Source organism: Meriones unguiculatus, chromosome 11 (assembly GCF_030254825.1).
Source record: "Meriones unguiculatus strain TT.TT164.6M chromosome 11, Bangor_MerUng_6.1, whole genome shotgun sequence".
Taxonomy (NCBI): Eukaryota; Metazoa; Chordata; class Mammalia; order Rodentia; family Muridae; genus Meriones; species Meriones unguiculatus.
The window spans coordinates 67,573,344-67,599,638 of NC_083359.1; the positions used below are offsets into that span (position 1 = coordinate 67,573,344).

Sequence of the window (26,295 nt, forward strand, 5' to 3'; positions counted from 1 at the left end):
GGTGGAGCACCTTTTGGGTATATGCACAGGAATGATATAGCTGTGTCTTGAGGTAGATATTTTCCCAATTTTCAGAGAAACCTCCACATTGATTTCCATAGTGGCTATACAAGTTTGTTCTCCCACTAGCAATGGAAGAGTATTCCCTTTGCTCTTTTAAGGTATTTCAACTCTGGTAAAAACAGAAGCTTCAGGGCCTGTGGTTATTTCAGTGATCCATTACTGTTACTTTTGAGTTACAGAAACATATGTGATCTGTCAAATAAATTATAAACAATGTATGAATAAACACTTCTGATTATATAATGTTATTTTTATATGTTGCATATTATAATCTAACCAAAATTAATTTAAAAAATACTGTAACTTTATTTATTTTGTTCTTATGTGCTCTGAGTATCTCTTGATACTGTTTCCTTCCATACTTAGTATGTGTAAGAATGCATTGCTTTTTCTAGGTGTATTCATCATTTATTCATATTCAAGATTATGTCTTTTATGTATTTATTTTATTTTCATAGTTCACACTTATTTTTTGTTTACTATAAAAACATTTCTAATGTTGCCTAGAAGAGAACCAATGCATCAACTTATCTTATGCAGACTGTATATGTTAATTATATAATATTAGTTAATACATTCCTTTTATGCTGTAACTGTTGCCTGAATTAATACCAATGTATCACCTTATCTTATGAAGGCTATATGTATTAATTATATTATTTAATACCTTCCTTTTATTCTAAAAAGTATAATTGATGAAAAGTGTAGTCTTTTATCTTAGATTTAAAAATATGAACTGCATACTTCAACAAAAACTGTTGTGTTCCTTCCTCATGAACAAAAATCCAAAATTCTGAACATAGGATATGTATGAAGAAGCACGGCAATGATTAAGTGATACATTCTTTCTGTATAGAAGGCTCTGCATGCATCCATTATGGTAAAGACCTGCATAGATTGTAAATTCTGGAGGCACGGCAGATAGAAAAGAGACCCCACAGTGCTTCAACCAACCCTGGCTGTTAATTGTGTGCTCTAAGTGGCATATTGGGAATCTTAGGAAGTTCCCTTGCCACACAGGCAAAAGAAGATGATTGGAACAATAAGATGCAAGATGAGAAAGTGCTGCTACCCCGTGAAGTCAAGTGACAAGAACATTGTGATTGACTGTGTGCAAGGCCTCTGTTAAATTGAGCAGAATCAAGACTGACAGAGAACTCTGAGATTGGCAATCAGTAAGTCACATTTTGTTACATGCACAAGGATCAGAGTGTATTTTATGAAACAAATAGTGAAAGGAAAATATGAAGGCTATAGTGGCAAAGAAGAAAAAGTATTATAAAAGCATTTTAGAGCTGAGTTTATCATGCTTTGAGACAATAAAAATACAGTATGAATGTTAACAACACAAATTCTGTGACTGCGAAAAGGTAGCAGTTAGCATCTATAGGCAATAAACCCTCTTCTGTAGCTCAAGACTTTGAGTGATCAAGTTCAGCATGTTTTTTCCTTTTCTTTCTTTTTTTCTCTTTCTCTATCTCTTTATCCCCCTTTTGTGACAAAGAGTGTTATGATAGGCACTAACTTCAAACTTACTATGTGCTCAAAGATGATTTTGATTTAATGAACCTGTTTCTTAGATTTCCCTAAGCCCTTCCTACTGAAGATTTCATGAATTTGAGTACAATTTAAACTATCAGATGGTCAACCATAGAAATAAAGAAAACTAATATGAAATGATATTCATGTCATTATTTAATCTAATATGGAATGACTTAAAGGATGTCTATATAAGCCCACAGTGTTATTACAAGGACATTTCAATAACAACATAAGGAAAAATCAATGATACACAGCATATGATACGCAGAACATCATAATGGGTTATGGTTAGTGACTAGGAGGAACAAATAATTATTATTAAGATGGTATTATCCTGAACTTAATAAAACTACAAACCAAGAATTTGGTAATGTACAGATAAAATAGTCCATAAATTTTAGCAAACCAAAGTTTAGCAAAGTGAAATAATGATGATATACCATCATACATCAATGCTTATTCTAGAGATGTAGAAGCAGTTTAATATTCAAAAATCAATCAGTGCTATCACCTTGACAAGAGAGGTCAGGACAGGACTCTGGCTCAGTAGCAGAATATTTGTCTAGCATGACGTTCAAGGCCTTGGTTTTGAAATTCAGGATTACAAAATAGGACAGAAGAAAGATATGTGAGTATATATGTAGAAGCAGAAAATCACTTGGGCAAATTCAGCATCTTATGAAATAGTCTTATCTCTAGTAATAAAACTTCTGTAATTTGATGACCATAAATAAGAAATGTCTTGACCTAATAACTAACAATATTTGGTTTTAGCTGACCAATCTAATATCATTGGCTATTGCATTAAAATGTAGCATAGATCCTAAATAGCTCAACTAGAAAACTGAAATATAAAGAAATGTTACGTATATAAAAGCAGGAAGCAAAACTCATTCAAAGATAACGTATTTACAGAGAAAACAAGGATAATAATGATAACTTTGTGAAAATTTGTAGTAAATTTAGTAAGATCACATGACACAAAGTCAAAACATAAAAATCAATTTAAACAATATTATATATATATGTAAATATAATTTAAAACGTAAATTAAAATATATATTTTAGGTTATCTCCATCAGTGGTTCTTGGTTGGAGTATCAGTCTCAGAAGTGACCGCTCTGCCCAGATTTTTTGGTTCTGTTGCTCTCCTTGTGGAACTCCTGTCCTGCCCAGGTCTTATTATTTCCCATTTCTTTCATAAGATTTGCTGCATTCTGCCCAAAGGTTGGCCATAAGTTTCAGCATCTGCTTTGATAGCCTGCAGGGTAGAGCCTTTCAGAGGCCCTCTGTGGCAGGTCCCGAGGTTGTTTCCTGTTTTCTTCTTCTTCTGATGTCCATCCTCTTAGCCTTTCTGAATGGGGATTGAGCGTTTTAGCCAGAGTCCTCCTTCTTGATTAGTTTCTTCACACGTAGACCATGGCAGTTCAGTGTCCAAGTGGGCTCCATAGTTATGGGAACAGGGACTGTCTCTGACATGAACTGATTGGCCTGCTCTTTGATCACTTCCCTGTGATGGCGGAGCAGCCTTACCAGGCCACAGAGGAAGACAATGCAGCCAGTCCTGATGAGACCTGATAGACTAGGATCAGAAGAAAGCAGAGGAAGACCTCCCCTATCAGTGGACTTGGGGAGGGGCATATATAGAGAAGAGGCAGGGAGGGTGGGACTGGGAAGGGAGGAGGGAGGTGTTCACAGAGGGATACAAAGTGAATAAAGTGTAATTAATAAAAATTTAAAAAATAAAAAATTACATTAAAATATATATTTTTAAATACAATAATACAGGCAGAGAAAGAAAATGGACACTTATATTCTTTCACATGTAAATGGTAAATTTCACAAACAAATGGAACTTGTTAAATAAAAAGGACTATGATACACAGAGAAAGGGACATCAAGGGGAAGATGTGGAGTAAAAGGTTGAAGTATTCACTGATGTCAAATGTGTGTGTACATAAATATCAGTATAATGTTCCCTAATGTGTACAAATGCTATGGAATTTTCAGGTAATTTGATGGAACTGTAAAATATATTCTGAGTTATGCTGATAAATAACTTATGTCTGGAACTGAACAAAGCATGTTCTCTTCTATATATGGTTCTTATCTTAAAAGCTTACTCTTTTGTGTTTAAATTTGAACACCTGTAGAAACTAGGGAACAAGAAAAGAATTAATAGAGAAAAGATGTCTTAAGGAAGTGGAGATAGTAGAAGATAGATAATATAAACAGAGATAAGAGAATACTGGACATGAAAATGTTCAAATAGGCCTGGGGTAGAAATGGCAGGGCAGGGAGGAACAGTTAATCATAGTGAAGAATCTATGTAAAAGCCATGTGAAAGCCTGGTGAAGTTGTGTACACCTGTAATCCCTGCACTCAAGAAGGCAGAGGCTGGCAGATCTCTGTGAGTTCCAGGCAGTCTGGTCTACAAAGTGAGTCCAGGACAGGCAAGGCTACACAGAGAAACCCTGTCTCTGGAGAAAAACAAAAGAAAAACAAAATAAAAGAGCCACTTGGAACCTTACTGCTCTCTAAACCAATTTAAAGTTTAAGTAAAAAAGAAGATACTCTGCATGGCAGGAAGATGCTGTTCCTCAAAATCACTGTTTATTAAACAAAATTTCCAGTGCCAGGTGTGATGTACCTCCTCATAATCCATCTATCAGAGGATTCCCACTGGAATTTTCAGAGAGGCCCCAGAGGCACTCAATGCAGGATATTGCCACTTCTTTGGCAGTTTATCACAGCTAAATGATAAAACCTTATTTTTGAAGACAAGAAACACCATGGTTGAAAGATACAGAGAAAGCAGACTGGAATTGAACTGTAAGGTTCTTCCCTGCTGGGTAGATACAGGGGTCTTTTCTGAGACTGATTCTCCAACCAAGGCCCATGAATAGATATAACCTAGAACCCCTGCTCAGATGTAGCCCATGGCAGCTCAGCATCCAAGTGGGTTCCCTAGTAAGTAGACATGAAGTCAATGGCTGGCTCTTTGATGCCCCTCCCCCACCCTGAGGGAGGAGCAGCCTTGCTAGGCCACAGAGGAGGACACTGCAGCCAATCCTGATGAGACCTGATAAACTAGGGTCAGATGGAAGGGGAGGAGGACCTCCCCTATCAGTGGACTTAGAGAGGGGAAGGGAGGAGATGAAGGAGAGAGGGTGGGATTGGGAGGGATGAGGGAGCAGCTACAGCTGGACTACAAAGTGAATACACTGTAATTAATATAAAAAATAAAAATTATAACAAAAAAGAAAAAAAACAATAACAACAACAAAAAGCAGCATGGCACATGTAGAAGTAAACAACTATCTTTTATTGGATATAAGGTCAACTACACAAGAAGGAATATATGCATGATACTCTACACCTGGTCAAAAACACATAGGAAACAACTTAGATGTCCCTCAGTGGAGGAAAGGATACACAAAGTGTGGTACATTTACACAATGGAATACTACTCAGTAATTAAAAACAAGGAAATCATGAAATTAGCAGGCAAACGGTGGGGACTAGAAAAGATGATCCTGAGTGAGGTAACGCAGAAGCAGAAAGACACAAATGGTATATGCTCACTTAAAGGTGGTTATTATCATATAATATAGTATAAACATGAAAATCTATAGCCCTAAAGAAGCTAAACAACAAGGAAGACCCTAGGGAAGAAACTGAAACCTTACTTAGAAGGGCAAACAGGATAGCTGTTAGAAGTAGGAAAAGACAAGGAACAGTACAAGAGCCTTCCACAGAGGACCTCTTAAAGACCAGCAGGGTATCAAAGAAGATACTAGATTCATACCCAAACTTTGAGCAGAGTCCCAAAATCCTTATAGAAAAAGAGGTTGATAGAAAGACCTGGAGGGAACAAGAACTCAGGAGAACAACAGAGTCAAAATGCCTGGGACCAAGGGGCCCTGCAGAGACAGATTCTCAAATAAGGACTATGCATGTAGAGGACCTAGAACCCCTGTTTAAAGGAAGCCCATGGGCTACTCAGCTTCCAAGTAGGTTCCCTAGTAAGGGTACAAGGGCTGTCCTGCCATATGAACTCAGTGGCAGATTCTTGGATCACCTCCTCCTGGGGGGTGGGGGGGCGTGCAGCCTTTCCATGCCACAGAGGAAGATGATGTAGCCAACCTTGATGAGAACTGATAAGCTTGGGTCAAAAATAAGAGGTCATCCTCTATCAGGGTACTAGGAAGAGGGCCTAGGGTGAGAACAGTGAGGATGGCTGGGACTGGAAGGAGACAAGCAAGGAGGACTGCAGAAGGGATACAAAGTGAATAAATTGTAAAAATGATAAATATATAAATAAAATTAAATAAAAAAACATAGATGGCATGTGTGTGCCCTACATCAGAAAGAAATATTGTTCTTTAGGTATATTACACTAAACTACACAAGAAATATTATGCTTATAGCTGTAGACAAATGGGGCCTCTCTGGTTCTTGTGAAAGCTGGAACTCGTGAAGAAGACTGAACTTTTCAACAGCTATTTATAAATGAGAGAGAGAGGCTAATGAAGTTCTACTTCTTCCTATTAAACTCTTCTCCATGGATAGAGACAGTCATTAATTACAGTTCTGTGCCAAAAGATGAACCCACCAGGCTCCAGTAAATAGTGACTCACAAAAGGTCTTAGCAAAATCTGTGGCTCACCAAACTTAAAGGAAAGAGGACCTGTTATATGCTGGATTGGTTTGAGAGTATTGGGGGCTGATAGAGACAAGGATGGTAAGCAATGTCCAGAAAATACTTAAAAAATTGTCAAACAAAACATTTAATCAATAAAAATATTCTTAAATGAAAAAGTTATAAACAAAAGGATTGAGTTTTAGTATATAAAGTAACATGCCTAATATTGGATGTCATTATATTAAGAGAAATTGGCAGTCACACAAAGAGAAATATTACCAGATTTCACGAGGAGGTGCAGTCCAAAGTTGGTGTCAAAGAAGTTCAGGCTGGAGTATGCCTTCCCAGAACTGGCAATGAGGAGGAGGAGGGCTCAGAGGACAGAGAGAGCACAGGTCAGAGGTGTGGGACATCAAGTGCATTGGAGGAACATTTTCTGCTGTTCTGTTGCCAGTATGATAACTACAAATGGCAACGAATTAATATATAACAGATATTCAGGTTAATTTTGAATGTTCCCTATGAAAAGAAATGATGTGTTAAGATGTGATAGATACCTCAATCTGTTCCAATAATCATACATTTCCTATTGCTACAATACATGGATATGTACAACTACTATTCACAAATTAAAAATAATAATGTATCTTAGCAAAAACACATTACAGATAAAACAGACTAAATTCATAAAACGTTTAAAGAAAATGGGATTTTTGTAGACAATTACATAAATTTATTTAGAATTTTAAAAACTATGAATTATCAAATAAACAAGTATACATTAACCACTATGAAAATTGTAAAGGCTGCAATGCATGGGGATGCTTGCCTAACACTGCTAAGGACTATGCCTCCTTGGGAAATCATCTTCAGTCTTTCAGGGACTGGCTTCACTCTCAGCACAACAGGGCTATGGGAAAATGTTCATAATTTAATTTCAAGAATCGTCAATAGAAAAATGTAAATATTTACACATAGGACATAAATTATTATTCATAATAGGTATCAGGTGACTACTTTTGGTGGTGATGAGAAATGTTCTTCATGTCTGTATTGGTGGTAGCTGTGTGTGTATGTGTGTGTGTGAATTTTAGGTATAGTCATATATTTTGCTTTCTTTAAAATGTAAGCTTAACTTCTCAGGCCTCATCAAGGCTGGCTGCATCATCTTCCTCTGTGGCCTGGCGAGACTGCAACCCCAGGCAGAGGTGATCAAAGAGCCAGCCACTGAGTTCATGTCAGAGACAGCCCCTGTCCGCCTTACTAGGGAATCCCACTTGGAAACGGAGCAGCCAATGGGCTTCCTTTGAACAGAGCGTCTAGGTCCTCTCCATGCATAGTTAGGTGGAGTAAGTCTCTGCAGGCCACCTTGGACAAAAGTATTTTGGCTCTGTTGTTCTCCTTGTGAAGCTCCTGACCCCTCTAGGTCTTTTTATCTCCCCCTTCTTCCATAGGGTTTCCAGCACTCTGCCCAAAGTTTGGCTGCAGTGGGGAGACAAAGTGAATAAATTATAATAAATAAATATTTTAATGGAAAATATAAGCTTAAATGAGCATAATTTAATGTGTACAAAGAAAGTTCACAGTTTATTAGTAAACCTGCATCCAATGATAGTTTATCCTTCTGAAGAAATCACATAGAATATTTTGAATTTTTTATAAAACAATACTGCGACTGTGCAGTAAAAACAAATGCATCCCAAATAACAAACAAAATATCTTAAAACCCAAGTGCAGTTAGAAATAGAGTTAGGAAAAGAAACAAATCCCAAACAGACAGAAGAAATAATTCAACAAACATTTATTCTGTACTTTACCTTGTCCAGGGCACTAAAATAGGTTTTAGGCACACAAACTCCCAAAATAGGTAAATGCCTATGTGTTTGTCATTGATTAAGTTCATGCTAAAAATACCTTTAGAATAAAAAAAACGTACAGTTTTAATATTTTGTATTATATGCAAATATTTAAAGCTTTATAATGTATTCCACTAATATGGGGAAAATTGCATATTTAAAAAAAGTTTAGCTGCTGAGGTTGTGCAATTATGTTAAATAGTAATTAAATCTGATAACTTTCACCATGATGGCAGTTTAGCTTTGAGTGTCTCTTTGGACAATAGCATTAAAAACTAACAAGGCATAAAATTGTGCATGTTGAAAATCAATTTACTGGACAGAGAATCGAAATAAATGGTAGGGCGAAGGTGTGGTTCTACTGATATACTGCTTACATAGCCTGTGTTAGGCCCTTACATCATGCCCCTGCTCTATGCCAACAGACAAAGAGATGCAGAAGCACTGAACAGAACACAGAAGCCCAAGCCACGAAATTTGCTGAACCTGCCTTTTCAAAGATACACATTAACTTTGTTAAATGAAAATATGAATTATTATGAGAATTAAAAGCTAGGAATGATCTAAAGGGAAACACTGTTAGTCATAGGTTACAAACGTACAGCAGCATATATTTGTTGTTGAACATTATGTATGCAATTGCCATCATTCACTGTGGCAGGCCTGAAGTGGCATTTCTTCCTTTTCAGTCTTCTGGAACTGAACCAGTCCAGTTCCAAGAGATATTCCTTAAGGTCTTCAGCTGGAGAGAGCTGGAAGAATCTATAAACTGTAGTCTATAGACTTAGGGTACTTAAACACTTCAGATTAAAATTTCAAGATAATTGATTCACTTCAGGAAAACACAGGAGGAAATGAAATTGAGGCTGAATCACAGTACCTCTTTCCTTTTCTTTCTTGTCTTCCATTTCAAATACAAACCTCTTTTCCACTCCTCTGTCAATTGCTCTCTCCAGACATTAAACAAAAACAAAACAAAACAAAAAAATGAAAACTGCTTTTTCTCTTTTACACATTAAAACACTTATTTAATTTATGTAATACAAATTAGAATAGCAGCCAAAGATATTTTTTACTTATCTGGTTATTCTTGGATAAAGATAAGTATAAGGATAGTTGATAAATACAGAGAACTTAAGGAAAACATAAACATTACTATATCAGTTCCATTAATTCCAATAAAAATATTAAAAATACTTAAGGGGTATTACAGTAACTAGGGTTATTTCAAGCCATATCGCTTAATTGTATCAAAGAGTCTTGCTTCCAAATATTGATCTAATGTGTGCTGACATCTCCAAAACAAAGTTGTCTTAGGGACTCCAGAAAAAAACAGATACAGCCTACTTTTGTGACATTCAGTAGTGATAAAGAACAAGGCATCTGTATTCCTAATTCCAGTCAATGGCTTCTACTTTCTTGAATGCAAACAGACTGATGAGATAGGATAAATCCCAGGTTCCCTATTCTGCTGTTTTATCTTAACTCCATAATTCTAAAATCCCTGTCTGTAGTCATACCCTCCAAATAAAGTCATGCTATTAAGGGGAAAACTTAGCTAACACTTAGAATATTCTCTTTTTTTTAAGCTTCAATTTTTTTTTTCATTTTATTTCACTTAGAATATTCTAAAGGACATTCATTTAAACCCAGGAAGGAATTAGCTCGTGTCACAGAGGTCCATGAAATTCATCAGATTCACAGTTCTCCTCCCTTCAAGGCTGTTTTTCAGTAACAATTTGGCAAGCAAGGAACTTCTTTAACCTAAGAAAATTTTTATAAATCAGGCAAATGTTTCCATGAGTGAACTCCATGATGGCTTGTCCTTTCTCTAAAGCAGATTCCTGTGAGCTAGCAATCCTCTTGTAAATTATAACACTTCCTTATATTCCTGTAAGTAGCACCAATAAACTCACTGATTCAGCATCTTTGACTTGGGTTGTACTGTTATTTTGGTTGACCCTTTGGTTCTCAATCTGGGAGGAGTAGGCATTTGTATACATCTTCGCAGAAAGAGTGTCACACAAACAGCCTCTCAGAAACCTTGAAAGACCATGAAGTCCAAAGGTGAGAATCCTTTCTTTTGACAGCAATACCATCTTTTTTGAGATCCCTGAGTGTGTATCAAAGTGTGTCTTCTGCCCTACTAGAACTCTATTATCTGTAAATTTCATTGGGAAAATGCCTGGTGTTTTTTGTACTTGATCATTTTAATATTATTTTCTATGTGATAAGGTTAGTGTATGGTTCTCTAATTCGTAGTAGAAATGTAAGTAAATGTAATAAACTATATTGTTGTATTTAAAAGAATTATTTTTTTCTGAATATTAGGTTTACTTAAAATTGGAAAGACATTAATATTATTATTATTATTGTGCCTTTACCTCAATATTTATAGATGTTTAGAGAACAATTCTTATTTTTATGATTTTGTACACATGCCCATGTAGTTGCATCTTATTCTGTGGGCATATTGATCCCTCACATTAGAGTGTAAATGTCAAAGGGCAGCTATCTCAACCTAATTAAAATTGACTTGAGTTCCTAATTCATTTCCTTATGCAGTAAATAGTTGGGGAGGGATTGCTCTGTACTACATGACTGCTGGGGCATTAAATGTTGGGACTGCAGTAGGAAATTTGTTTAGTTGAAGATGTAGATAGCCCACCAGAGAAGGAACTTTGATTTGTGTGTAAAAGCTGAGAAGAAATCAGCTAGATGAATCTGCAATGGTAGTTATTTCTAGCAGGACAAAGAGTCTGTTTAAAAAAAAATGAAGTAAATGAAAGCCTGACAAGTAAAACAGAACTAAAACATTGTCTTGAGCGATCGGAACAAGAATTTTATGCAACCTGAAGTTAGAGCCAGATTTTTAATTGATCCTTTGAACACTGAAAAATCATGCTAAAACTAAAGAGCCCCAAGAAAGCAGTAGTGGCATCATCATATGACTTTCAAAACTCAACGGTGGTTAGGTGGTAGAAAATTTGGTTAAGATGCAGGAAAAAAGATATGACTAAGAAACTTTGATGTCTTAGAAGAAGTATATTGAGTTACAGTCTAAAAGATGTGATCACAATTGAGTTGTTTACTGCATGGATGAATCTCATAGCTATTGAAGAAAAAAAGTTATTCAAGATTGATTAATATAGCTGTATAGATAATTGCTGTGTCACTCAAATGGGGACACTCAAAAGGAATTAAGGCTTGAAAAAAAAACAAATGGCGATCTCAGTTTTTAGTTTATTAATATGTAGAAATTTATGACATTTTCCTAATAGGGCACAGTTCGTGGGCATTCCTCACATTAATCTAAGCTCGTAAGGGACATTTAGGACATTATTATGCATTTCCCAGTTTTAGTTAATAGGTTTTTCACAAGTAGGTATTAGAAACAACTATGGCACATTGTAGTAGAAGAGTGAGTCCACTGAAAGGGTCTTATCACCTAAAGGATTCTTTAATGGGACATGTAACTGGACTCAAAATAAGTTTTAAATGGTATTGGTAAAAAAAGTTTAAGATAAAACACACACACACACATACACACACACACACACATAGGAATTCCAGTATAGTGACAATGAAACCATGTTGTCCTGTTCCCTACACGTTTGATCGCCCTGTACCACAGGACTTCTGACATTGTTTCTGCATAGCATTGATCCTAGAGTCCCTTCTGTTACCTAAAATGGAAATAAGAAGCTTACTACAGTGTCTTCTGCCAATCCCTAATTATGTGAGGTGATTACATTTTTAGTTGGAAATTTAAATCAGTGGGTGTCTACATTTGATTACCTACTTACACTGGTCTAAAATCAGTCAACTCTATAGCTCTTCTAGTCCAAATCAGTGATTTTTTTTTTTTTTACAGATCTGTGCTACTTTATTTTTTTATTAGTTACATTTTACTAACTCTGTATCCCAGCTGTATTTCACTCCCTCATTCCCACCCAAACCCTCCCTCACTCCCTCATCTCCTCCCTGCCCCTTTCCAAGTCCACTGATTGGGGAGGATCTCCTCCCCTTTCATCTGACTCTGTTTTAACAGGTATCTTCAGGACTGGCTGCAAAGTCCTCCTCTGTGGCCTAGCAGGACTGCTCCTCCCTTGGGGCTTGGGGAGGTCAAAGAGCCTGCCATTGAGGTCCTGTCAGAAATAGTCCCTGTTCCCCTTACTATGGGAAACCAATTGGTTACTGAGAAGCCATGGATTTCATCCAAGCAGAGGTTCTACGTTATATCCATGCATGGTCCTTGGTGGAGTGTCACTCTCAGAAAAGACCCCTGTGCCCAGATATATTTGGTCCTGGTGGAGCTCTTATCCTTTCCATGTCATACTAACTCCCCTTCTTTCATATGATTCTCTGAACTCTGCTGAAGTTTTGGTTATGAGTCTTAGTATCTGCATTGATACACTACTAGGTAGAGTCTTTCAGAGGCCCTCTGCAGTAGGCTCCTGTCCTGTTACTTGTTTTCTCCTAAGTCCAATGCACCTCCCATTTGTCTTTCTAAGTGAGGATTGATCATCTTACCCTGGGTCTTCTTTCTTGTTTATCTTCTTTAGGTGTATAGATTTCATTATGTTTATCATATCTTATAGGACTATATAAGTGAGTATATACCATGTGTGTCTTTGTCCTTCTGGGATACCTCACTCACAATGATCTTTTCTAGATCCCACCATTTGCCTGCAAATTTCATGATTTCCTCATTTTTGATTGCTGAGTAGTATTCCATTGTGTAAAATTACCACAATTTCTGTATCCATTCCTCCATTGAGGGACATCTGGGTTGTTTTCAGGTTCTGGCTATTACAAATAAAGCTGCTAGAAACATGGTTGAGCAAATGTCCTTGTTGTGTAGTTGAGCAAATTTTGGATTTATGCCTAGGAGTGGTATAGCTGGATCTTGAGGAAGCACTATTCCTAATTGTCTGAGAAAGGGCCAGATATTTTTCAACCATGAAAATGGATTTCCAACAATCAGTAGCCAATATTTCAACAAATTAACATTATAGGTATTATACTAACTATTTAAGAGATTTCAAATAAATTTTTTTGGGGAAGGAGGAAGGTTCAAGACAGGGATTCTCTGTGTAGCCCTGGTTGTCCCAGAGTCACTTTGCAGACCAGGCTGCCCACAAACTCACAGAGAACTGCCTGCCTCTGCTTCCCAAGTCCTGGATTACAGGTGTATGCCATCATGACCAGCTTTGAATAACTTTTTAAAAAATGTATTTATATTTTTTTATAAATTACAGTTTATTCTTTTTGTATCCCCACTGTATCCCACTCCTTCAGCCACTACCAATCCAATCCTCCTTCCCTCATTTCCTCCCATGCCCCTTCCAAAGTCTACTGAAAGGGGAGGTCCTCCTACCCTTCCATCTGTCTATAGTCTATCAGGTCTCATCAGGACTGGCTGTTTTCATTGTCTTCCTCTGTGGCTTGGCAAAGCTATTCCCCCCTCAGGGGGAGGTGAACAAAGAGTCAACCACAGAGTTCATGTCAGAGACAGTCCCTGTTTCCCTTATTAAGGAAACCACTTGGAGAATGAGCTGCCATGGGCTACATCTGTGCAAAGGTTCTAGGTTATCTCCATGCATGGTCCTTGGTTGGAGTATCAGTCTCAGAAAAGACCCCTGTGCCCAGAATTTTTTGATCGGTTGCTCTCCTTGTAGAGCTCCTGTCCCCTCCAGGTCTTTCTATCTCTCCCTTCTTTCATAAGATTTCCTGTACTCTGCTCAAAGTTTGGTTATGAGTCTCAGCATCTCCTTTGATACATTGTTGGATAAAGTCTTTCAAAGGCTCCACAAGGAGAATAAGAGAACCAAAACATCTGGGCACAAGGGTATTTTCTGAGACTGATACTACTACCAAGGACAATTCATGGATATAACCTTTAACCCCTGGTTGAATGTAGCCCATGGCAGCTCAGTATATAAGTGGGTATCCTAGTAAGAGGAACAGGGACTGTCTCTGACATGAAATCAATGGCTGGCTCTTTGACACCACCCCTGAGGGGGACACAGTCTTGCCACGCAACAGAGGAGGACAATGTAGCCAGTCCTAATGAGACCTGATAAGCTAGAGTAAGAAGGAAAGGGAGAAGGGCCTCCCCTATCAGTGGACTTGGAGAGGGGCATAGGAGGAGAAGAGGGAGGGAGGATGGAACTGAGAGGGAATGAGGGAGGGGGCTACAGCTGGGATACAAAGTGAATGAAATGTAATTAATGTAAAAAATAAAATAAAAATTTAATTAAAATAATCTTTCTAGTTGAGGGGCATCTGGGCTGTTTCCAGCTTCTGGCTATTAAAAATAAAGCAGATACAAACATGGTTGAGCAAATGTCCTTTTTGTGTACTTGAGCCTCTTTTGGATATATGCCTAGGAGTGGTATGGCTGGACCTTGAGGAAGAGCTATTCCTAGTTTTCTGAGAAAGCGCCAGATTTATTTCCAGAGTGGTTGTACAAGTTTACATTACATTCCCACCAGCAGTGGAGGAGGGTTCCCCTTTCTCCACAACCTCTCAAGCATGTGTTGTCACTTGAGTTTTTGATCTTGGCCATTCTCATCAGTGTAAGGTGAAATCTCAGGGTCATTTTGATTTGCATTTCCCTAATGGCTAATGAATGGATGCAGAAATTGTGGTACATCTATACAATGGAGTATTACTCTGCAATGAAAAATAAGGAAATCATGAAATTTGCAGGTAAATGGTGGGACCTGGAAAGGATCATCCTAAGTGAGTTGTCCCAGGAGCAAAAAGACACACACAGTATATACTCACTTATATAAACATACAACATAGGATAAACCCACTAAAATTGGTACATCTAAAGAAACTAAGCAAGAGAGAGGACCCTAACTAAAATGCTCAATCCCCATCCTGAAAGGCAAAGAGGATGGACATCAGAAGAAGAAGAAAACAGGAAACAACCTAGGAACCTGCCACAGAGGGCATCTGAAAGCCTCTGCCCTGCAGACTATCAAAACAGATGCTGAGCCTGATGGCCAACTGGCAGGCAGAGTGAAGGAATTTTATGTAAAAAGTGGGAAATAGCAAGAGCTGGAGAGGACAGAAACTCCACAAGGAGAGCAACAGAACAAGAAAATTTGAACACAGGGAACTTCCCAAAGACTCATACTCCAACCAAGGACTATTCATGGAGATAACCTAGAACTCCTGCACAGATGTAACCCATGGCAGTTTAGTTTCCAAGAGGGTTATATAGCGATGGGAAGAGAGACTGCTTCTGACATAAACTGATTGGCCTGCTCTTTGATCACCTCCCCCTGAGGGGGGAGCAGCCTTACCAGGCCACAGAAGAAGACAATGCAGCCACTCCTGATGAGACCTGATAGTCTAAGATCAGAAGAAAGGAGAGGAGGACCTCCCCTATCAGTGGATGTGGGGAGGAGCATGCATGCAGAACGGGAAGGTAGGGTGGGAGCGGGAGGGGGAGGAGAGAGGGGCTTATGGGCGGATACAAAATGAATAAAGTGTAATTAATAATAAAAATATATATATGGTAATTTAAAAGCAAAAAAAATAATCTTTCTAGAGTTTAAAACATGTTTTCAAATGTTTTAAGAAATGTTTCCAAACAACTTAAGCCTAACTGTGAAACTAGTCTCCAACCCCATCAGAGACTTGAGAAGGAATAAAGTTATTAAGTAAATAAAAAGTACAGAGAAGCAATTTCAAAAACTAAGATATGACAAAGACAGTTTACTGCCTGGTCAGTCATCCATTTTCTCTATAAAATATAGACACATCATCTTCAGCCTTCTAGCCCAGTATATCTGACAGACATACTGTGAATCAGGAAATGTGAAGGACTTGCTTACCCTGTCATCACATATTGGACAGCATATTGTCTATAAAGAGAGCTGGGGAATTTTTGCCCAGTGGCTAGCTTGCTATTAATGAAGCTATCTCCAAAAGGAGATTTTATGATGCTCATCATCTTTATTGAAACAGACTGGGGGTGTTGCCATGAGCTGCTAAATCTCTAATCTAATGGCCTTAAATTAATAAAAATGTAGTTGAGCAAATGTCCTTGGTGTATAGTGCAGCATCTTTCAGATATATGTCCAGGAATGGTATAGCTGGGTCTTGAGATAACAGTATTCCTAAGTTTTTCAGAGAAAGCACCAGAATGATTCCCAAGGTGGTTGTACAAGTTTACATTCCCACAAACAAGGCAAGAGGGTTCCCCTTTCTCCACAGAATCTCCAGCATGTGTTGTCACTTGAGTTTTTGATCTTAGCTATTACGATGGATGTAAGCTGAAATCTCAGGATTGTTTTGATTTGCATTTCCCTAATGACCAAGGACACAGAACATTTCTTTAAGTGTTTCTCTGCAATTCGATATTTCTCTTTTGAAAATTCTCTGTTTAGCTCTTTACCCCATTTTTTAATTGGACTACTTGATTTGTTGTTTTTTAACTGCTTGTGTTCTTTATACATTCTGAATATTAATCCTCTGTCAGACATAGGGTTGGTGAAGATCCTATTCCAGTCTGTAGGCTGTTGTTTTGTTCTGATGACCGTGTCCTTGGTTTTACAGTTTCATTAGCTCTTAATCAATGATTGTTGATCTTAGAGCCTGTGTTGTTGATGTTCTGTTTAGGAAGTTGTCTCTAATTCCAAGAATTTCAAGGCTCTTCCCCAGATATTCTTCTAATAGCTTTAGAATATCTGGTTTTTTGTTAAGGTCTTTGATCCACTTAGAGTTTAGTTTTGTGCACGATGATAAGTATGAATTTATTTGCATTTTGCTAGCTATTCAGTGAGACCAGCAACATTTGTTGAAGTTGTTATCTTTTTTTCATTGTATGGTTTTGGCTTCTTTGACAAAAATCAAGTGTCCATAGGTGTGTAGGTTTATTTCTGGATCTTCTGTTCAATTCCATTCATTCATCAGTCTCTTTCTATTCCAGTACCATGCCATTTTCATTACTGTTGGCCTATAGTGCAAACTGAGACTAGGGATTGTGATACCTCCAGAAGATCTTTTATTATACAGGGTTTAACCTATTTTGAGATTTTTGTTTTTCTCTGGGAAGATGCTTAATCCTCATTAGGAAGAGCAAACAGTATGGACATCAGAAGTGATAGAAATCAGGGAACAGGACAGGAGCTTACCAGAGAACACCTCTGAAACACTCTACCCTGCTAGGTATCAGAGCAGATGCTGAGACTCATAGCCAAATTTGGGGCAAAATGTAGGGAAGGTTATGGAAGAAGAAGGAGATAGAAAGACCTGGAGGGAACAGGAGCTCCACAGAAGACCAACAGAGACAAAAATCTGGCCCCCAGAGGTCTACAGAGACTGATGAATCAACCAAGGACTATGTGTGGAGAAGGCCTGCTCAGATGTAGCCTAAGGGAAGCTCCCCATGGGATTTACCTAGTAAGGGGAGGAAGGGCAGTCTCTGGCATGGACTCAGTTGCCTGATCTTTGGTTACCTCTCCCTGTCAAAATGGCTTTGCTAGGCCAAGGAGAAAGAGGATCCATACAGTCCTGATGAGGCAAGATGGACTAGGGTCAGATACTAGGGGAGGAGGGTCTTCCCCATCAGTGGACTAGGAAAGGGTCATGGGAAGGAAGAAGAGGGAGAGTGGGACTGGGAGGAGATGAAAGAGGGAACTACAGCAGAGGTACAAAGTGAATAAATTATAATGAACAACAACAGTAATAATAATAACAAAACAAAAACATAAAAATTGGTCATTAATTTTGCTAAGTTCCAATAAAGTCTTTATGAATTAGAAAAAAATACTCAAATGTATGTATGTTTCAACTCTGCTATGAGGTATTGGGCTTGTAGAACTCACTTGAAAGTGAAGGTTTACTTTCAGTTCTGTTAAAAGCTAAAAGCTCCTATTACAAACTTTGTAATCATTAACTTATACAGTTAATGGTTCATCAATCAGACTTATGCTCATATCAGATACTAGTCTAGCTTATCATAGATATATACTCCTTAGGTTGATCAGATAGTAACTATCTAGAAACAAACAATGTTTGCCTATTCAGATTTACTTCAGATAGACAGGTAGATAGATAGTTGATAAATATATAGATAATTATAGATAGATAGATAGATAGATAGATAGATATGCTTTTACTTTGTGTAAATATAAATGTAAATAGATGAATTTATAGTCCTAAAAAAACCTCAGAGTTTTCAGCATGCTTTTTTACAGAACCCAGGACTATCAACTCAGAATGGGACCACCCACAACAGGCTGGGCTCTCTCTCCTATCACTACTTAATCATTCAGAAAATGCCTACAGCTGAATCCTCAACTAAAGCTCCTCCCTCTCTGATGACTCTCACTTGTGTCAAGTTGATACAAATCCAGCCAGTATACCAGTATTAAAAAAAAAAAAAGTGTTACAATGGAATATTCTAACACAATAAATAAGTACCTATATTTTCTTAATCTTAATGTAACAATAAATCATGTTCATATTGTCTATGAGCCAATTATTTACTGACAAGAAATTTTACTAATCAGGTTTAGAAAGAAGTTGTTTATTTAAACATAATATCAGTTTAAAAATATAAACTTTTACAAACTGTTTAGGGTAATTAACTTATAAAAGTTAATATACAAGTTAATATGTAAAGAACATACTCATGGTCGTGTCAGATACTAGTCTAGTTTATTACAGAAACATACATCCTCACATGTATTAATACAAATATTATTATTATTAACACATACAAAAATATTAATACTGAGTCAGTAGTTTAATCATTATAAACATATTAAATATATTCCTTTCAATGTGCATGCATCAAATTTCAAATGGATATGTATATGTATATACATATATAGAAATAGATATATATACCCCTTGACTTGTCATGCATTTTCCCTATACTCAATCAAGAAAATTGTGATGATAAAGTTTAGTATTATTAACTCATGTTCAATAGTAAATAATGTATTAAATTTAATGAACAAATATAAATTGTTCCTAGCTTCTCTAAGCAATGTAACTATATATATGACAAATTTAGTATAACTTTTTTAAAATAAAAAAAAAAACAATGAAAGCTAGTGAGAGCTGGAGAGATGGCTCAATGGTTAAGAGCATTGGGCAGGTTCAGTTCCAGAACCAACAGGATGGTTCATAACTGTCTGTAACTGGAGAGTCCTAAGGATAGCACTCCCTTACTGTGATTACAATAAATATTAAACTAATTAAAAACTATTATTTAATAAATTATTTTACTAAAACTTGTTATATCATGTGATTAAAATGCCTATCCCTTACTATCAATATCTCTTTTAATTTTTACTTTAAGATTTTTTTTTAATGAGAAGTTTATGTTTTTTTGTTTAACTTTTATTAGTTACACTATATCCACTTTGTATAAACCCCTCCCTCCTCCCCTCCTAACCCCGCCTTCCCTCCCCTTTCTTCACACATGCCCCTCCCCGAGTGCTCTGAGAAGAGAGGGCCCCCTCTCCTTCCTTCTTATTTTAGTCTATCAAATCTCATCAGGAGTGTCTGCCTTGTTATCTTCCGTGGCCTGGTAAGGCTGCTCCCCACTCCAGGGAAGGGGGGTGATCAAAGAGCAGGTCAATCAGTTTATGTCAGAGGCAGTCCCTCTTCCCATTACTATGTAACCCACTTGGACACTGAAACTGCCATGGGCTACATCTGTGCAGGGGTTCTAGGTTATCTCCATGCATGGTACTTGGTTGGAGTATGAGTCTCTGGAAAGACCCCTGTGTTCAAATTTTCTGGTTCTGTTGCTCTCCTTGTAGAGTTCCTGTCCTCTCCAGATCTTACTATTTCCCACTTCTTTCATAAGATTCCATGCACTCTGCCCAACAGTTGGCTATAAGTCTCAGCATTTGCTTTGATAGTCTGCAGGACAGAGCCTTTCAGAGACCCTCTGTGGCAGGATCCTAACTTGTTTCCTGTTTTCTTCTTCTCTTTGCCTTTCGAGATGGGGATTGAGCATTTTAGCAAGAGTCCTCCCTCTTGATTAGTTTCTTTATATGTACAGACTTTAGTAGGTTTATCCTATATTATATGTCTATATGAGTGAGTATATACCGTGTGTGTCCAAGATTTTTAATATATTACCTGTAAACAAAATACACTGGATTATGGAAGAAATTCTATGTATATATTTTTCTATTTATGTACAAAAGTTATGAGACATGCAATAATTTCCTCATAAAAATGTATATGGTAAGGTGTTTGCGTTATATTTGAAGTGAGGACATAAAAATAAAATAAAGAAGCTATAACAGAGATATAAATATCATGATAAATATCTAATTTTTATTCTTTATAATATTTGAGAAAACTAATTTTTACTATACAAATTGTAAGCTTGTATTCTTTACATCGATACTGAAAGGATTTGTCCTCTTATTAATAATTTCAAGTGTTTAATTATCTGTATTTGACAATGTACCATAGTGTAAATAAAAGCATGAATAGTTAGAGTCGTTCAATTATAATTTGTAGAACTCATTTAGAGTTGATGAAACTGAGTAATTAGTTTGGACAATCATCATGCATTTTTTTTTGAGCTGAATATTTTGTGTAGAAATTGAAGGACAAGTGCAAAGATTTTTGAGAAAAGAAAGAAAAATGCATACAATTCAAATCTCTTTCAACATTTACAAGTTGGTATTAATCAGCAACCTCCTACAGCTGTATGAAGAACTTACAATCATCTGTCAGTAAGTCTCTTCCAGTGTGGTGAACATACTCTGATAGAAAGAGAGACACCATGGATTCCTCCAGACATCTGTTTAGTGATGACATAAAGTGTGGATGATTGTTGATTAACTATAGAAAAATGTAGGTAGATAGTTGAAAAAAAGGATTGGGGTACAGTGCTAATTTTGGATCCATTTCATTATAAAGGCTGTTATGCTACCAAGTAAGATTCCTGAATAAAAAGGTGCATGGACTGCGTAAGGTTAGAAAAGAGCAAGTCCAAAGATACGCATTTGGAGGTAAGGTAAGAAGAAGCCAACAGTATCAGAAAGAAAATGAAACCTCAGGAATTTTTTCTAATCATTAAAAGTGCAAGAAATGTACTTAGAGGAATTTCAGCTCATGGGATGGAGAGAGGCCTCTGTAGTTAAAAGCACTGATGCCTTTCCAGCATACCTGGCTTGGATTCCCAATATGCTAATGATGTCTCACAATCATCCGTAACTCCACAGCGCAGCGATCCAATGATTTTCTGGCTTCCACAAGCACCAGACAAGCACACGGTGCACAAACAAATATTCAGGGAAATGCATACACAAAGTAAATAAATAAACAAACAAACAAACAAATAATAATAAAATAATTCAACACAAAATCTGATTTCATGAGAATAAACTAGAGAATGTTTCTTGAGCACACAGTGATGGTACATTTTAGAAGCAACATTATGTTTTAAGAAAAAGTGTAACATTAAGAGTTATTAGTTCATCAAGGACCATGAAGATCAAGAATTAGCCGCTGGACAGGGTTAGAAATACCTCAAGGCCTACCTGTGTAATAGTTTCTCCCACTTTCACCACTAAAATTCAGTGACCATTTAATCACTGACACTTTTTCTGTTTTGTAGTTCTGTCCTTTCCAAGATGGTATGTATCTACAATCAATTCTTATGTATCCTTCTCACAAATACATATATACATACATATATGTACACACACACACACACACATATATATATATATATATACATATGTTTTCTCTATGTATTACTTAATTTGGTGATCCACTTATTTGCTCACTGCATTACATAATGTTATATCAAGATGGCACGCTTCTGTCTTCACTTTTTTTAAGGATAGTTGTGTGCTGCCAAATTGTAGAAATTGAGAAAAGTGACACAAGTATTTTCTGTGTATGCATGTAAGCCACTTGATAAAATACAAAAGGATATGGTTATTTAACTGAATAATAAAACTGTACTGAATTTTCCAAACTACTCTCCAAAAAAAAAAAAAAAAAATGCCTGTCATTTTGCATACTCGCCAGCAAGAAAAAAGGATACATTTATTTTACATTCTCTCACATTTTTTTTGTTTTGTTTTAATATAGCTGTTGTAATAGATGGGCTTGTTGTGTTTCAATGACCTCTTAATTTGCACTTCCCTAACATCATAAAGCTGAGGTTTTTTTTTTTTTCTTTCTGTCTTTCTTTGAACAAAGTGAAAACTTTTATTATCATCTCAAATGTGTAACGAAAATAATTTAGACTAATACAATAAAATCACTGTTTCTTTTTTGTTTTTATCAAAAATGGACTGAAATAAGTGATATTCAGGAAAAACAAAACGAATCAAAAGCAGCCAGAAAAGAGGTGGGACAAACAGACACAAATGAAGTGGCCACACAGAGCAGTTTGCCATCATCCCTTTGTCGTCTGCAGCCATTATTGTTTTCACTCATTAGTTTCAAGCCCAGCACCATTGATTTCTCTTCTTCTGTGCCAGCTTGCATAGCACCTTCTATTGCTATGAGAGCTAGTCCACAGAGAGGTGTTTTCCCAGTCAGTTCTACTGCTCCAAGTCATGCCTCCAAAGTGTTTGCTGTCATTATAGGGACTTACCATCAAGTTCTGAGAGACACCCAGCGACAGTGGCAACAGCATTTTCTCTTGGGGGGAGTGGTCTCTTGGACCTCTCTAAACACCTTACATAGAATTTCTCCATGCTTGGCACTGGGGCATTTGTTAGGGAGTTGATGGCATGTACCTACAAATTTCATGATTTCGATTTTTTGAGAGTTGAATGAATTTCCATTGTGTATTTAGACTGTATTTTTTTATTCATTAATTAATTGAAGGACATTTAGGTTTTTTTTTTTTTTCCAATTACTAAGTATTGTGAACACAGAGGCAATGAACATGACAGAGTAAGTATATACAGAATTGAATGTTGAGGCCTTTGGCATTATAATACAGCAGTGCAGGAAGATATTCTTTTAGCTTTTGGGGGAATTCTCCACACTCATTTCCATTGTATATGTACTTATTTGCAATTTCACCAACAGTGAGCAGGGACGCCCCTTTCCCTACAAATCAATGTCCCTCTAACTGTTCATCCAAGAAGCTCCGTTCTATGGTAGACAAGGATACTACAAACATCTCGACCTGATTCTTTCTGGAGAGGTCACAGAATATAGAGGAGTTCCTCCTGTGATCCATTTCCAACCCAGTGAAATTACCAACTGTGTTCTATATACCTGTCTTAATTTCAGTTTTATTACTGTGAAGAGAAACCATGACCAAATCAACTCTTTATTTTTTACAATTTATTCATTTTATATCCCAATTGTAGCCCCCTTCCTCATCTCTTTCTGGCACCACCTTCCCTCCATCTCCCCCTTCTCTTCCTCCAGCAGGGAGCTTAGGGAAGAAGGGGGCAGGGATAAAAGGACCCAGAGTGTACAGGTATTCCACAAGGATACCAACAAATATCTCAGCCAGGGGGACCCTACAGAGACTAATGCACCAACCAAGGACCATGCAAGGAGAGGACCTAAACTTCCTCTTCAGATGTAGCTTATAGGCAGCTCAGTCTCTATGTGGGTTCCCGAGTAAAGGGAGCAGGGACTGCCTCTGCCATGAACTCAATTGCCTGCTCTTTGACCACTTACACCTGGTGATGTGGTCTTGCGCGGCCACAAAGGAAAAGGATTTATGCAGTCCTGATGAAACCTGATAAGCTAAGGTCAGATGAGAGGGGAAGAGAACTCCCTCTTCCAAATAAACTCTTATAAAGGAAAGCTCTTAGAATTGGGGCTTTCTTACAGTTTCAAAGGTTTAGTCCATTATCATCATGATGGAAAGTATGGCAGGATGCAGGATGACATGGGTTTGGAGACAGAACTGAGAGTTCTACCTCTTCACCTGAAGGCAGAAGAGTAAGACTGAGTTTGATACTGGACTGAGATTGAGCATAGGAGACTTCAAAGCCCACATCAATAGTGAAGTGTCGCTGTAAAGTGTCACAGAAAGTGACACACATCCTCCAACAAGGCCACACCAATAGCGCTGCTCTTCCTGGGTCAAGATTCACACATGTAAGTCTATGGAGACTGTATATACCCATACAAACTGCCGTCTTACCTAGTATATCGACAGAAAATGTAGCTTAAACTCTTCATCAAAGAAGTTTCATTTTAGAGCAAACAGAGGAGCACGTCATATAAACCCACAGCTAGTCAAAATGCATAAAATGAGTGACATGCAATGCCCAGGCTCTGCTCCAAATAGTTCCTCTACAATACAACCCCAATACCTAAGGCTCAGAAAACATTGTGGAAGAGGGGTTAGAGAGATTGTAAAAGAAGGATGAGAATACTTGTGACTAGACTGTCTTCTATATATGACAAGAAAGTGAACCCATGAACTTTTTTTACATGATCATTTAATTTTTACATTAATTACAGTTTATTCACTTTGTATCCCAGCTGTAGCCCCCTCCCTCATTCCTTCCCAATCCTACCCTCCCTCCCTCATCTCATCCCATGCCTCTCTCCAAATCTACTGATAGGGGAGGTGCTCCTCCCTTTCCATCTGACCCTAGCCTATCAGGTCTCATCAGACTGGCTGCATTGTCTTCCTCTGTGGCCTGATAAGGCTGCACCCCCCTCCCCAGGAGAAGGTTATCAAAAAGCCACCCACTGAGTTCATGTCAGAGAAAGTCCCTGTTCCTCTTACTAGGAACCCCGCTTGGATACTGAAATCTTAACATATGGTCACTTGAACAAGACATGCATAATGACAAGATTAACTGATATTGAAGCATGGATGTGATTCATCTCACAAAGACTCACCCTTAGATAAAGAGCTACAGGTAACCTATACTAATATGAGGAGAATCAGTTTTTTTTCTTGTTAGATTATCTAATAGAAGGAAACAGTAATAAATACATATACATATGATCAATATTAAATGGAGTCATATATACATACATACACACACACATATATATATATATATATATATATATATATATATATATATATATATGAGAGAACGACAAGCTCATAAACTTTAGAAAGGGAAAAAAGTGAGTAAATGAGAGAAGTGGAAATAGAGAAATTACAAGTTGGAAAGCATACTAATATAGTCCTCAATATGACAAACTCAAAAAAATGATACTTGAATTAAGCAGAATTTAATGAATAAACAGCATTCATCATTATGATGGTGTAAAGACTTCTTTAGTAAACATACTGTTAGATGAAAATACTGAGATCATTCAGTAAATACATAGGAACATATTCACTCAGAGGGGCTGAGGTTTCTCTACTATATCATCACAAAAACTTGGAAGCCATTTGAAATTCAGTCACTTTCTTATAAGCTGTTACTTTGTCTTACAGAAAAATATTGGTCTTTAAATTACAGTTTGAGTTCCCTAGATCCGTGGTGAAGGGCTAGTAACACCACCTTCTTCATCTACACTCCAGGCTTAGCTTCTTTGAGTGCAGAGGTAAATAATTTTCCATTTTTTCATCATAAAACATGAGGATCGAATAATGTCTAACATAAACATTCGGAATATAATAAGAAGCATGAGAATTACCAAGCAGTTATTGTATCTGGAGACATTGCTAATAAGAAGCCTTAGTAGCTTTATGACCCTGGGTAAAGACAGTAAATTACGAAAGCTAGTTCTTTTGAAACTCAAAAAGCTCAGTTTTGCAGTGTTTATGAGGTTGTGTAAGACAGTATGGAAAAATGCTTGCTTCTATAACTTGAATTCTTTTTCTGGGGGTGGGGGAAAATGCATTATCTTTTAAAAACTATTTATTTTTGAAATTATAATACAATTACATAAATGCTCCATTCCCTTTCCTCCCTCTAAAACCCTCTCATGTGTCTCTCTTTGCTCTTTTTTCATACACATAGCCTTTTTTCATAGATACAAAGTGAATAAATTGTAATAAATAAATAGAAAAAGAGAAAAAGAAAAGAAAGCATATACCTATGAGAAACATTATCCATACAGAGCATGTTGTATAACTAGAATTCTTATGGAAGACTACCACAGGTAAGGCTCAGAGACTGCTCAGTCTTTCCATCCAACAGCCTTTATGTACTTTGATCCCATCTGAACCTTAAAGGAACCAGAATTACCATGGTGACTGCTTTAATTAGAGATGAAGCATAATAG

The 26,295-nt window shown here is 37.1% G+C and overlaps 1 long non-coding RNA gene across 6 annotated transcripts in view; it reads right to left on the reverse strand.

Moving 5' to 3' along the window:
• Positions 1–917: 917 nt before the first annotated feature.
• LOC132646368 (uncharacterized) overlaps positions 918–26,295 on the reverse strand; it is a 41,732-nt gene continuing 16,354 nt past the window's right edge. For 5 of the 6 annotated variants that reach the window (XR_009584580.1, XR_009584582.1, XR_009584581.1 and 2 more), the window contains 2 exons: positions 6,530–7,732; positions 918–3,274 (listed from right to left, as the gene is read on the reverse strand). This is a non-coding gene — a long non-coding RNA (uncharacterized LOC132646368). The remainder of the gene's footprint in view (positions 3,275–6,529; positions 7,733–26,295) is intronic. The other variant, XR_009584579.1, reaches the window with a different exon arrangement.